The following is an 11714-nucleotide window of genomic DNA, read 5'->3' as shown; positions in this document are numbered from 1 at the left end:
ATTTCTTACTGAAATCACTCTTTATCTTTCCCATTAGATAAGGTATCGGTGTTAGCCAAGAAAGTAATGGTTTTGTATGTGGAGTCTAATAAACAGAGCTTAAAAGTTTATTATCAAACATATTGCATGCTGCAATAAAAGTGATCTATGCTCCTGGAACACATTCAGCACATAGAAAAATGCTGAAGGGCCAAGACGGGTGTTTGTCAACCCCTTGGAAAAGCAGCTCTTCACAGAAGGAAACATCAGCTTGCCGGAATACATTCTTTCACTCTCAAATACAAAATCAGTTCCAATTGAAAATGCTTTAGAGAACATGCTATGCAAATAGAATGGTTTTAGCATTTACCGAATGAATCAAATCTGGGCTCTGTGTAAAAGCCCGGATCTGGATCTATGTACTGAAACCTGAAGACTAATTCCACTAATTTCCTAAAAGTTCTTATTTTTGCAGTCCTATAGCACTCTTGTCTTTAATATTAGAAGTTGCACTCTGGTGGCCAGGGAGGGTGTTCTTGCTTGTACATGTGCATTTTTGGCTTGCACAGCGTTTTAAAAAAGACTGAGCCAACAATAAAGATATTGAGAACTTTTACACTAAAGCTCAGGCATAAGTTTCTCTGGAAAAGTCAAAACCCTGGTCCTCATGGCTTCTTTTCCTCACAGGGTCACAACAGCTACCCCTCACAGATAGGACAGGAGCCCAAGTAGGCTGGACTCCTCGTGCCTCCTGTGGTTTCCCGATAGGAAGCCAAGGGTCAGTGGAAGTTTGTCCCTGTTCCCACACTGTTTCTTTTTCTACAGGAGAAATATTATTGCTCTCTGGCCATATTACAAAGAGGAAAGACATTAGAGAAAAATGCAAAAGGGAAAGGAGTTGTTTTCTTGGTGAAAGGAAGAATATTTGTTCAATAAACAAAATTATTTTTTAAAGTGAGTGCTTTTAACACAGTATAACCACCAACTTGCTTCTCTAATTTACATTCATTACCACTGTTGTCCTTAATATATCTTGTTACCCCCCCCCCAGCCTTTTATTCACAGAGCTTTCAGTTCCTGGCATGACCTCTTGCCTTCTTTCGTCCTCTTAAAACTACAAGTTCCTTCACTGACAGGTCACATCCCAATCTTCACTTTGAAGCCTGTGCCATGTTCACGATGATGAGCCAGTAATGATGAACATGATGACTTCTCTCAGGTAGGTGGTTTATATGTTGTTTAAATTCTTATCTTATCACACCATCATGTTTACAAACTCTAGAGAACAAGTTCCAGTTGCTCTGTTTTTCCTTTCTGCTTTGTGCATGCCTAATATTTTAAAATTGATTTCCTGATTGATTCTTATTCAAGCAGCAAGGAGCAGAGAACTTGTCAGATCTCCAAGGCAGTGTTGGCAAGTTTAGAGCAGTGAAGCCACTAAACCTAACTCTCTCCTCCTTTCTTCTGTTTTTTTTTTTTTTTTCCCTCCCTTCTCCCTACACAGGCTGAAATAGCATCTAGACATGAATGCATTCTGCACCCACATCTTGGACCAATCTGGTAATCACCTGGATCCAAACCTGAATGCATGGTATGAATTTTCTCTTATAATAGACAATACAATGAGTAGTTGAACATGTGTAAACATATAAAGCAACCAGAGAAAAGTGATCCCTAAGGAAATAGACTGCTCAGTATGTTTTGAAAATATTCAGCAGGAAGACAATGCCAAAGGGATTTCACTAGGAAATTCCATTTTATTTCCATGGCTTCTTGAGTAGCCAAAATTTAAATATTTGGGTTTGAGGACTTTACGCTTTGCTATGTGGCTTGTTATGTTTAATGTCTGCCTTTTTATAATCTGTCAAATAGAAATTGTCAAGTTCATCCTTGAGCAAAGCACATGCAATAATTCTCATCTTTTGCTGAAGGTTTTTGTTCATGAAGAAAGCCTGCAAATCTTGTAAGATGAAGAATTTTCAAGAACTCATAGGCCTACTTTGATTCTTTGATCTGGAGAACAATGCCTTCTTTCTTGCCGTATTTGGGTATTTGGGACAAATCCATTCCTGGTTCCAAACAGGAATAATTGACAGTACAAAAAAAAAAAAAAAAAAAAAAGCACCATTGAGGACCTCCCAAAAAGTTTGGAGTTTAGGTCTGTGTGGTTTATTTTTATTCTTGTTTTACTCAAGCTGGTTTGTCTATTCCATAAGCATATGCACCATATGCGACTGAAGACTGTTAAAAGCTCTTTTAAACAGAGATCCCTAAAAGAAAGAAATGAAATGAAACAGAAAGAAAATGAAATTAGTGGTTCTTTGCAATGTGTGTTTTAGAGAGGATGTCTGACAAGAGAAAATTAATGTTCCTAAATTCTTGGTAGATGCAGTGGTAAATTTATAAGGGATGGGGTTCAAGAAATAAATTTAAAAACAATGCTAATTTTTCAAAACACAGCTCCCTAAATGAGAGCCAAGAATACACGCAGAGCCCCACTGCCTTGTTTTTCGGATAGTTGGGCTAGACCTTGCTTCATCTGGCAGAATAAAAAAAACATGCAATTAAAATCATCTGTCATTTTTATTTGTTCCTTAACATATGGAAGATGTGCAGGCCATGGATATAGATCCAAAGATCCAGAAGCCACATTTGTATCTAACAGCTCAATACATCGGGACTTTTGAGTTTTTGTCTTGTGGTCATAGAGGCAAATCATGCAGCTTATGAACTTTAGTTCCAGTCTGTTAAAGGAGGGAAGAAGAATCAATACTTATGCAATCTGTGAAAATAAATCGTGCTCTGCATTGAGTAAGCACTCACTTAAGTGAGTTTTGAAATGGATTTTAGATGTGGAAGCTAATATTTTGTAAATGCTTGTCATTTGAAACAAGTCATTTTTGCAATCATCATTGTGTGGTATAATCAGTAGGCCTAGCTTCAAGTTGAAAATGGAATAAAATAACTCAGTGTCACAAAGGAAATGAGAAGGCAGAGGGCAACCTGGGAATTTCCCAAGGTCATACAAATAAGGGCAGAACCAGTACCAATATATAAATGTCATTCCTTCAATCTATATCTGGCCCTACCTACCAGTTACCTAAGTACCTCTAAACTCTAGATAGAAACAAAATAAAACAAAACAAAACAAAAAAATGACCCACATAAGATATTATGCTTGCAACACACCTTGTTGTTATCCTTGGCCTCATAAACATCTAGACCTCAAAGTAAATCTCTGTGTATCTCTAGGATACCGGACAGGAAGCTTGATCCTTTAAGAGGCTGGTTATCACAGAGGTTAGATATGCAAACTCAGAGGTCAAACTCCCGGAGATAAAAAACCCATGTTTACCATTGTCATATTCTATTAGTCAGAGGCAAGTGACAGGTTTTGGCCACCTCAAGGGAATGGGGTATATATAAAAGTATAGCCCATGGGTGGGGGGGGGGGTCACTTTAGGGTGGATCTGCACTGATTACTTCCAAGATAAACTTTGGGCAAAGTAACATCACAGAAGGATCAATTTCCAAATCTCTGAAAGGGAACTAACAGATGAACCTGCCTCCTAGAACTGAGGATTCAATAAACACATATATGTAGACGCCTTAACACAATGACAGCCCGTCCATGGAATGTGTTAGCTTTTGTTTTCAATGGGTGTTTTGCACACAAGATAAGCCATTTTAGACAGAGTTTGAGTTTTCTTGGGTTATTTTACATAGGCGGGCTATGTATAATTAATTAGTAGACCACATATTTGTGTGTATACATATGTGTTTATGTGTATAGACATATTTTTTATGCCTATGTGTGGAAATAGTCATATACATGCACACGTATAATAAATAAGTCTCATCAAACCTCTATCCTCAGGTCCTGCCTTAAGGTCAATTGGGGTGTTTTTCCAGAATCAGTGGGAAAGTTGGAGGAGGGAGGTAGAAAGGCTCAGAATGACTTACTTCAGGCCCTGGATCAACCCTTGAAATTTGTCTCCATCTATCCCAGGAATATACATGTGTTCTTTGTGATCAAATATTTCATTGTCTCACAATTTACTATATATCATTTTATTTTTAACATATTTATTTGACTTACCTGGGTGACTCAGTATGTAAGTACTTTAAAGATATTGAAATGAAAAATTTTTAGTAAATATCTAGTTTTGTTACAATAAGGAATAATCCAGGTCTTGTTGTCCTCTGGATCAGCTTTGCTCAACAGAAATTTCTATGATGAAGGAAATAGCCATAATTTCTGTACTGGTCAAATTTCTGTACTAGCCACATGTGGCTATTCAGCACATAAGATGTGCTAGGGTGACCTCGGAGCTGCATTTTACATTTTATTTAAGTTAAATTTAAATAGCCACATAGAGCTAACGGCTACCACAGCCAAAAGACACAGAAATGTATTTGTGATCTACTTCTCCTATTATCACTCCTCTCAGTTAGAGTAAGGTTTGTTTCTGAGTCATAGTTGGTTAAACAAGGCAGATGTTTACATTCTTTCAAGGTCGAAAATTTCAGAGGAAATCTGTGTGAAATGATATGGAGATGGGATGGTTTTTGGAGACGTCAGAATTCCTTATTCCACCTAACATTTCATTCTACCACATTCCCACTCTTAAGACAACGTTATCACCAAGATGAATGGAAATCCTCATTTCAGCCAGAAATCAGATGGAGGCAAAGAGCGAGATGGTGCGCCAAGTGTGAACTTTTAAGTATGGTTCCCACAACCTGGTCTCAAAACTTCCCATATCCTATTGTTTACAATTAGTCTCAAAAATACGCTTGACTGGGCAGCCTGAGTGGCTGAGTGGTTTAGTGCCACCTTCAGCCCAGGGCGTGATCCTGGAGACCCTGGATGGAGTCCCACATCGGGCTCCCTGCGTGGGGCCTACTTCTCCCTCTGCCTGTGTCTCTGCCTCTCTCTCTCTCTCTGTCTCTCATGAATAAACAAATAAAATCTTTTAAAAAATTACGCTTGACTGCAAGAGACAATTGGGAATGAGTTTCGATTTTTTTGGCTAACCATTTGTTTCCTAGAAAGAGTATCAGGACTTCTATGGTTTGGGAAGCAGGGGGAAATGCAGGTTGAAATGACTGTCAGCCTCTTCTTCATCATTTAATAAGAGGAAATGTAAACTTGGGAGGAGCAGAGGAAATGATTTATGGAGGGACAGGTTGGGTGATGAAAAAAAGCAGCCAAAAAAATAGCTTAAAAGATGAGGTAATATCATTCAGTGAGACTCCCCGAGATGGCTTCCATTCTATATTTGTAAGTTTTACAAAGATGAATTTGGAAACAACTAGAAGCAATTGCCAGAATTCCAGAATATATATTTCTTTTGATGCTACTTTTGAGAATTCATAAAGTTCCCAATATTCCTCCAAATTATAGGTCATTGTTTAAAATAGCTCTGCACATACCCATGAGTGTGTATGTGCACATGCACACAGATGCGCGCGTGCGTGCGCACACACACACACACACACACAAAGGGTTTTGCTTCTGAATTCTACCAACAGCTACCACTTTAGTACTCAAAAGACAATTACTTTACTTTTACAGAAATCAGAAAGCAACCAACTTGTGACTTGTTGCATTTTGGGTTAATGCAGAGAAATAAACAAACAAAAAGTTTTAAAAAATTAAAAAAAAACAAAAATGCAGAGAAACAAAGGTAGTTCTGACTTAAGCAATGTTTTATGTATAGCTTTTGGGTTTTTTTTTTAAACTGTATCATTTGCTCTGGGATTTTCTGACTGCTTTCAGAATCCTCCAAGCCTGTGCTGCTCCAAATGTGGTTCACTTACTGGAGCCTTTCCGCAAAATGTGAAGAGATAAGTAACAGAAATTGTACTCATTTAGAAACCCAGAGAGCAGCTTGACAAAGAAAAAAACATATCTGTTGAATCTAATGATAAAAATTGGGGGCTTATATTTTGCATGCCTTTTATTTCATTTTCTAGTAACTTTTATTGGATTTTACAAAAGTTATGGTCTTCAACATATTGAAAATGTAAAACAAACGAACAAAAAAAAAAAACAAAACTAGTTATTTGCCTCAGGTATTTGAGAAACACTGATTTGAGCCTCTCTTTCCACCTCAAATTTTTGCTATGGAATCAACTTTTCCCAGCAAAGCTTCAACTACCACAATCATAAGGTATTTTTGCTGTTGTTGTTTTATAAATGTGAAAATAGAGAAAAGAAACTGCAAATAATTAAGCATCCAGATATAAACCCTCCTGATTTGCTCATGGAAAGAAAGCTACCCCTTGCTCAGCCTCCCTCCCTGCAGCATACCCACTGGCTGGCTGCCTTGTTTAACTTGGGCTCTGATCTAAAAATTACAAGGAGAGTGGGGAAAATCTAGATTTGCAGGGCTCTGATTGTTGCACAGGTTTTGTGCGGTGTTTTTACACGTTCAAATAGCGCCGTAGAAAGAAAACTCCCAGAGCTGGCTACTTGCTAAAGGAAGGGACACTGCCACAGTATGTCCTAAATTTAGGACCAAATCACAGCCTTCGGTCTGCCCTGGTTGACTCATCCACCCCAATTTAAACATATGTAAGCCACAGAGACCCAGCATCCCCACAGAGTGCTTCTACATAGATCAAATTTCTCATTATCGCTCACAGTTTAGAACTTTCTCGCTCAAACCCTAAAATAAAGTTAAAAAACAGTACAAGCCAGCAAACCTGGAAATCCTTCTAAACATCAGAAAAGCAAAACACGATTTAAAATAGACCCTTACCATTAAAATGAAAAAAATTGTCGATATCAATGTGCAAGGGCAAAATAGTTATGTGTTTCACAGCCTTTAAAATCCCTGTCCTCTGCATTCTTTTTTAGACTGTCTTGGTCTGTTTGGGTTTCTATAACGAAAATATTATAAACTGGGTCGTTTTATAAACAACAGACATTTATTTCTTCCTGTTCTGGAGGCTGGGAGGTCCAAGATCATGGCATAGGCAGATTCTTTATCTCAGGAGAGTCTTTTTCTGTTTGTTTGTTTGCTTTTAGTTTTGTTTTTTAAATTAACCTCACCTGGTGTAAGGGCCAAGGGAATTTTTGTGAACCTCTTTTGTAAGGATATGAATCCTATCTCCACTCTCATGACCTAATCACCTCCCAAAAGCCACATCTCAATGTACTATTGTATTGGGGATTAGGTTTTCAACATATGAGTTTGGGGGAGACATAAACATTTAATCTGTAGTGCAGATGAAATATATACAGATGAAATAATAAAAAGTAAGTCTTTTCATGTAGCTTTTTGACATTGTTCCTTGTTTGGCTATAGAAGAAAGGAAAAAAAAATAGAAGAGCATTAACTTGATAGTCTTAAATTCAAGTCACTCTAAAAATTGGTTCCAACCTATTTTTCCAACCTCTTATCTTCCCATATCCATACTACACCTTACCCTGGCTACTTAGTACCAGGCAAGCTCGTCTTGAATGTTCGCTTTCGATTCTGCTTACAGCTCTGAGTCCTGATTGAGTCACCATTGAGTTTCTTGAGGACAAGAACTTTTTAATATCTTCATCCTTGTGTATATAGATAATTGCACAGGGTCTGGCTCATGGAAAGCACTCAATTTTCTTCAGTCTCTTTTCCTACTCAAGTGGTTTGACAATTCCTTTCAAGTTGAATTTGCAGAGAATCTCTTCCAACATCCCGTTTCCCTCCAAATTATTAAAGTAATTAAGCATGTACACACCACACACACACACACACACACAGGCAGGCACAAACCCCCATTCATTAGATGTGAGGAAAGCAAAACAAATTAAAATAGCACCAATTTTCCCTTTCAATCTTGGTATCAGAATAATTTTCTCATAATTTACTCACAGTTTTCTAAGGAAAGGGTATTCCTGGCAACAAAGCTGATAGTAATGAACTTATTTGTATTAAGGACAAGATGGGTGTGTATTCATCTTTAGTTGTCTTTCTTTATTCCTAAAGGGAAGTCACAAAGGTAAAAATGTGTCTTAGAGTATCTTTAAGACTGCAAGTTGTTTACCACATTAGGGTTAATTCCTAACTTTTATGGTACTTTAACTCCTATCTTGACATTCTTATCATTCAATTCAGGTGGCTTTACATGGTCCATCTCCCCAAAAGCAATTAAACCAGACAAAGGAAACTTCTCTCTCCTGTGTTTTATTCCATTCCAAGATGTCGAAAAAGAACAAGACATGCTGCTAATTTGGGCTCAAATATTTTAACTTAAATAGGGAGACACATTTATTAAATCATATTATTCTTCTTGATGAGTAATTTGCATGAGTTAAAAGATTATTTTTGATTCATGATATATTCTGAGTCAAACAACTGTTTGAACACTGACAATTAGCTCGATCTTGGATTTTATCAATCAATATTTTTTTTGAAGGGGAGAGAAAGAAACATAAATTTGGGGGGTTAGAAAGAAACATTATTTCTACCAAAAAAATCCATTTTTAACCCAGCATGAAAGAGCACAATATTCAGTCAAGTCTTTTATTCATATATTTAAAAAACATGTTTTATATTCAGCTCAAATCCTAATTCCAATATACAATATTTATACTTTTATGTTATTTGAATCCCTTCAATAACTTTCTTTTCCCCCTGACTTTTAGCAAAACCCTAAATGGAAAGTGTCATTTTGTTTTCTGGTCATGGGGGCAGGGTTAGGAGACATGGTGGTCTCTTAAGCCACATGGCCACCTTGAAAGTCAAGGTTCAGAAAAATTCTATTTTCTGAGTGCCTAACACAGAAGAGGCACACAATAAACATTTATAAATAAGACTGGGCACCTGGGTGGCTCAGTGGTTGAGCATCTGGCTTTGGCTCAGGGTGTGATCCCAAGAGTCCTGGGATTGAGTCCCACATCGGGCTCTCTGCAAGAAGCATGTTTCTCCCTCTGCCCCTCTATGTATCTCTCATGAATAAATAAATAAAATCTTAAAAGAGAAACATTTAATAAATAAAATTGATGGAAGAAAGTTAAGCTTCTAGTTATCTAGTGTCCTCACACTCCTTTCTGGGCAATATCTCATCCTTAAAGTCATGCTGCTCACTAATAGAGGGAGTGACTGGGTCTCCCCACATTCCAGAATGTACAAAGATCTTGCTATTTTTGTAATACAATTGAAAACCACATAGGGTAAAAACCACAGGCAGTAGAACCAGACTGCTTAATTCCAATGCTTTTTTTTTTTTCCTGTCAGCAAGTAGCACTTCATTAATCCATTTCACTTCTCTGTGCCTCAGTTTTATCTTTAAGAAAGATGGAAAAAATTAATGGCATATCCCTCAGAAGACAGTGAGGATTAAGGGAAACGATGCACAGAACATGTGTAGAACAGTGTACAAAGCCATCCCTCCCAAGACGACTAGTATTGTTGCTGCTGTTACTGCTGTGGCTTTACTATTCAAGGAATTTAAAGCTGTTCTCGGCTCTCACATCTATTAAGTGAATGTAACCACTCTTAACCTTCGATTCTCTACTTCCCAGTCTTCACACAAGTTCGATTGTAAGAAACAGTAATCACAAAGCACTCTTTGAAGGACATGCGGTACATCCTTCTCCAGGGTTCATTCTTTTCAAACTGTGCCTTTTGGAGTTCTCTAAGTCAGTGCTCACTGCATTAGCTCTCCACTCTAAACCATCACACCCAATACTGTCCCTTTTGGAGTTGTTGGTATTAATTTTTGAATTCATATAATAAGACTTTTGGTACAATTCAGTTAGAATAATGCATTATTCATACCTAGAAACCCTATGAGCAACTACTCTATATATTCTTTTGTGCCCTTTGGTCTTTAAGAGATTGGCATCATTGAACTCCATTTCTTGGTGTTTCATAAAACCATGTGAAGGAATTTCGCTCTAGTATTTCATCACTGTTCTAGTGAAAGACTTTATCATAAATATCCTATTATACTCTACTATATTCATTTCAGTGATGTTGTTTCCTAGAGCTTACTTGATACATTAGGTGCTGCGCTAAACTCTTTACATACCTTCATTTGGGCTGTCCTCACTGCAGCTCTGCAGTGTATGTAGGAATAACACTGACCTCCTTTTACATACAAAGGAACTGAGAACTAGGGATATAAAGCATCTTGCCCAAAGTCTCACAACCAGCAAGTGATGTGACCAGGATGCAAAGTCCAGAGTGTACTAACTTAGTGTTCCCCCAAAATTCATGTCTAGTAGGAACCACAAGATGGAGCCTTATTTGTTTTTTCCTCAATTACTTTGATCAGTATTTTATACTTTTAGTGTGTAGATCTATTACCTCCTTGGTTAAATTTAGTGTTAAGTATTTTACTCTTTTGATTGTAAACAGATTGGAAGAATTAATACTGTTAAAATGTCCGTACTAGCCCAGGCAAACTATAGATAAAACTCTATCAAAATTCCAATGGTATTTTCACATAAATAGAAAAAAAAACTTATATTTGAATAGAATGACAAAAGACCATGAACAACCAAAATAACTCTGGCAAAGAACAAAGCTGGAGGCATCACAGCCCTAGATTTCAAAGTATATTACAAAGCTATAGTAATCAAAACAATATGGTATTGACATATAAGCAGACAAATCAATGGAGTGGAATAGGGAGCCCACAAATAAACCCATATATAAATGGTCAATTAATCTTCCATAAAGCCACCAAAAATATGCAATGGGGAAAAGATCATTTCTTCAATAAATGATTCTGGGAAAACTGTATATCCACATTTAAAAGAATGAAACTGTACTCTGATCGTGCACCATACACAAACATCAACCCAAATGGATTAAGCCTTAAAATTTTAAAGCTCCTAGAAGAAAACACAACTCTTTGACATTGGCCTTCCAATAATTTTTTTGTAGTTGATATAAAAAACTAAGGAAATTAAAGCAAAAATGAGCTAACTCCAGAGAATAAACTGGACTTGCTGGAGGGGAGCTGGGGGAGGATGGACTGCATGGGTGGTGGGCATTGAGGACACTTGTTGTGGTGAGTACTGGGTATGGTATTAAGCAACAAATCATTAAATTCTACTCCTGAGACCAATATTACACTGTATGTTAACTAACTGGAATTTAAATAAAAACTTGAACTGCCTTCCCTCCAAAAAAGGCAAAAATAAGCATGATGGACCACATCAAACTAAAAATCCTCAACACAACAAGGTGACAAGTGAAACCAACAAAATAAAAAGGCAAACTATGAAATGGGAGAAAATACAAACATATACCTGGTTAAGGGGCTAATATCCCAAATATACATGAAACTCATACAACTCGATAGCAAAAAACAGCCCAATTTAAAAATGGGCAAAGGTCCTGAATAAACATAATCAAAGAAGATATAGATACACATGAAAAGGTACTCAACATAACTATTCATCAGGGAAATGAGAATCAAAGCCACAGTGAGATGTCACCTCATATTTGTTAGCAGGCTATTATCAAAAATACCAGAGATGATGAACGCTGATGTGGGTGGGGAGAAAAGGGAACCCTTGTGCCCTTCTGGTGGGAAGGCAAACTGGTGCAGCCACTACAGAAAATAGTGTAAAGGTTGCTCAGAATGTTAAAAATAGAACTACTATATGATTTGACAATCCCATTTTTGGATATATACACAAAGGAAGCAAAATCATTATCTTAAAGAGGCATCTGCTCTCCCATGTCCTTTGCAGCATCATTCACAATTGCCAAGAAATGGAAATG

At 37.2% G+C, this 11714-nt stretch overlaps 1 long non-coding RNA gene across 1 annotated transcript in view; it reads left to right on the top strand.

The window, feature by feature from the left end:
* Nucleotides 1-1087: 1087 nt before the first annotated feature.
* Nucleotides 1088-11714, top strand: part of LOC121493886 — a 104847-nt gene continuing 94220 nt past the window's right edge. Inside the window, exons 1-2 of the long non-coding RNA XR_005988579.1 lie at nucleotides 1088-1198; nucleotides 1484-1570. This is a non-coding gene — a long non-coding RNA (uncharacterized LOC121493886). The remainder of the gene's footprint in view (nucleotides 1199-1483; nucleotides 1571-11714) is intronic.

Source organism: Vulpes lagopus, chromosome 6, assembly GCF_018345385.1.
Source record: "Vulpes lagopus strain Blue_001 chromosome 6, ASM1834538v1, whole genome shotgun sequence".
Lineage (NCBI taxonomy): Eukaryota > Metazoa > Chordata > Mammalia > Carnivora > Canidae > Vulpes > Vulpes lagopus.
This window is presented reverse-complemented; position numbering and strand designations above follow the sequence as displayed.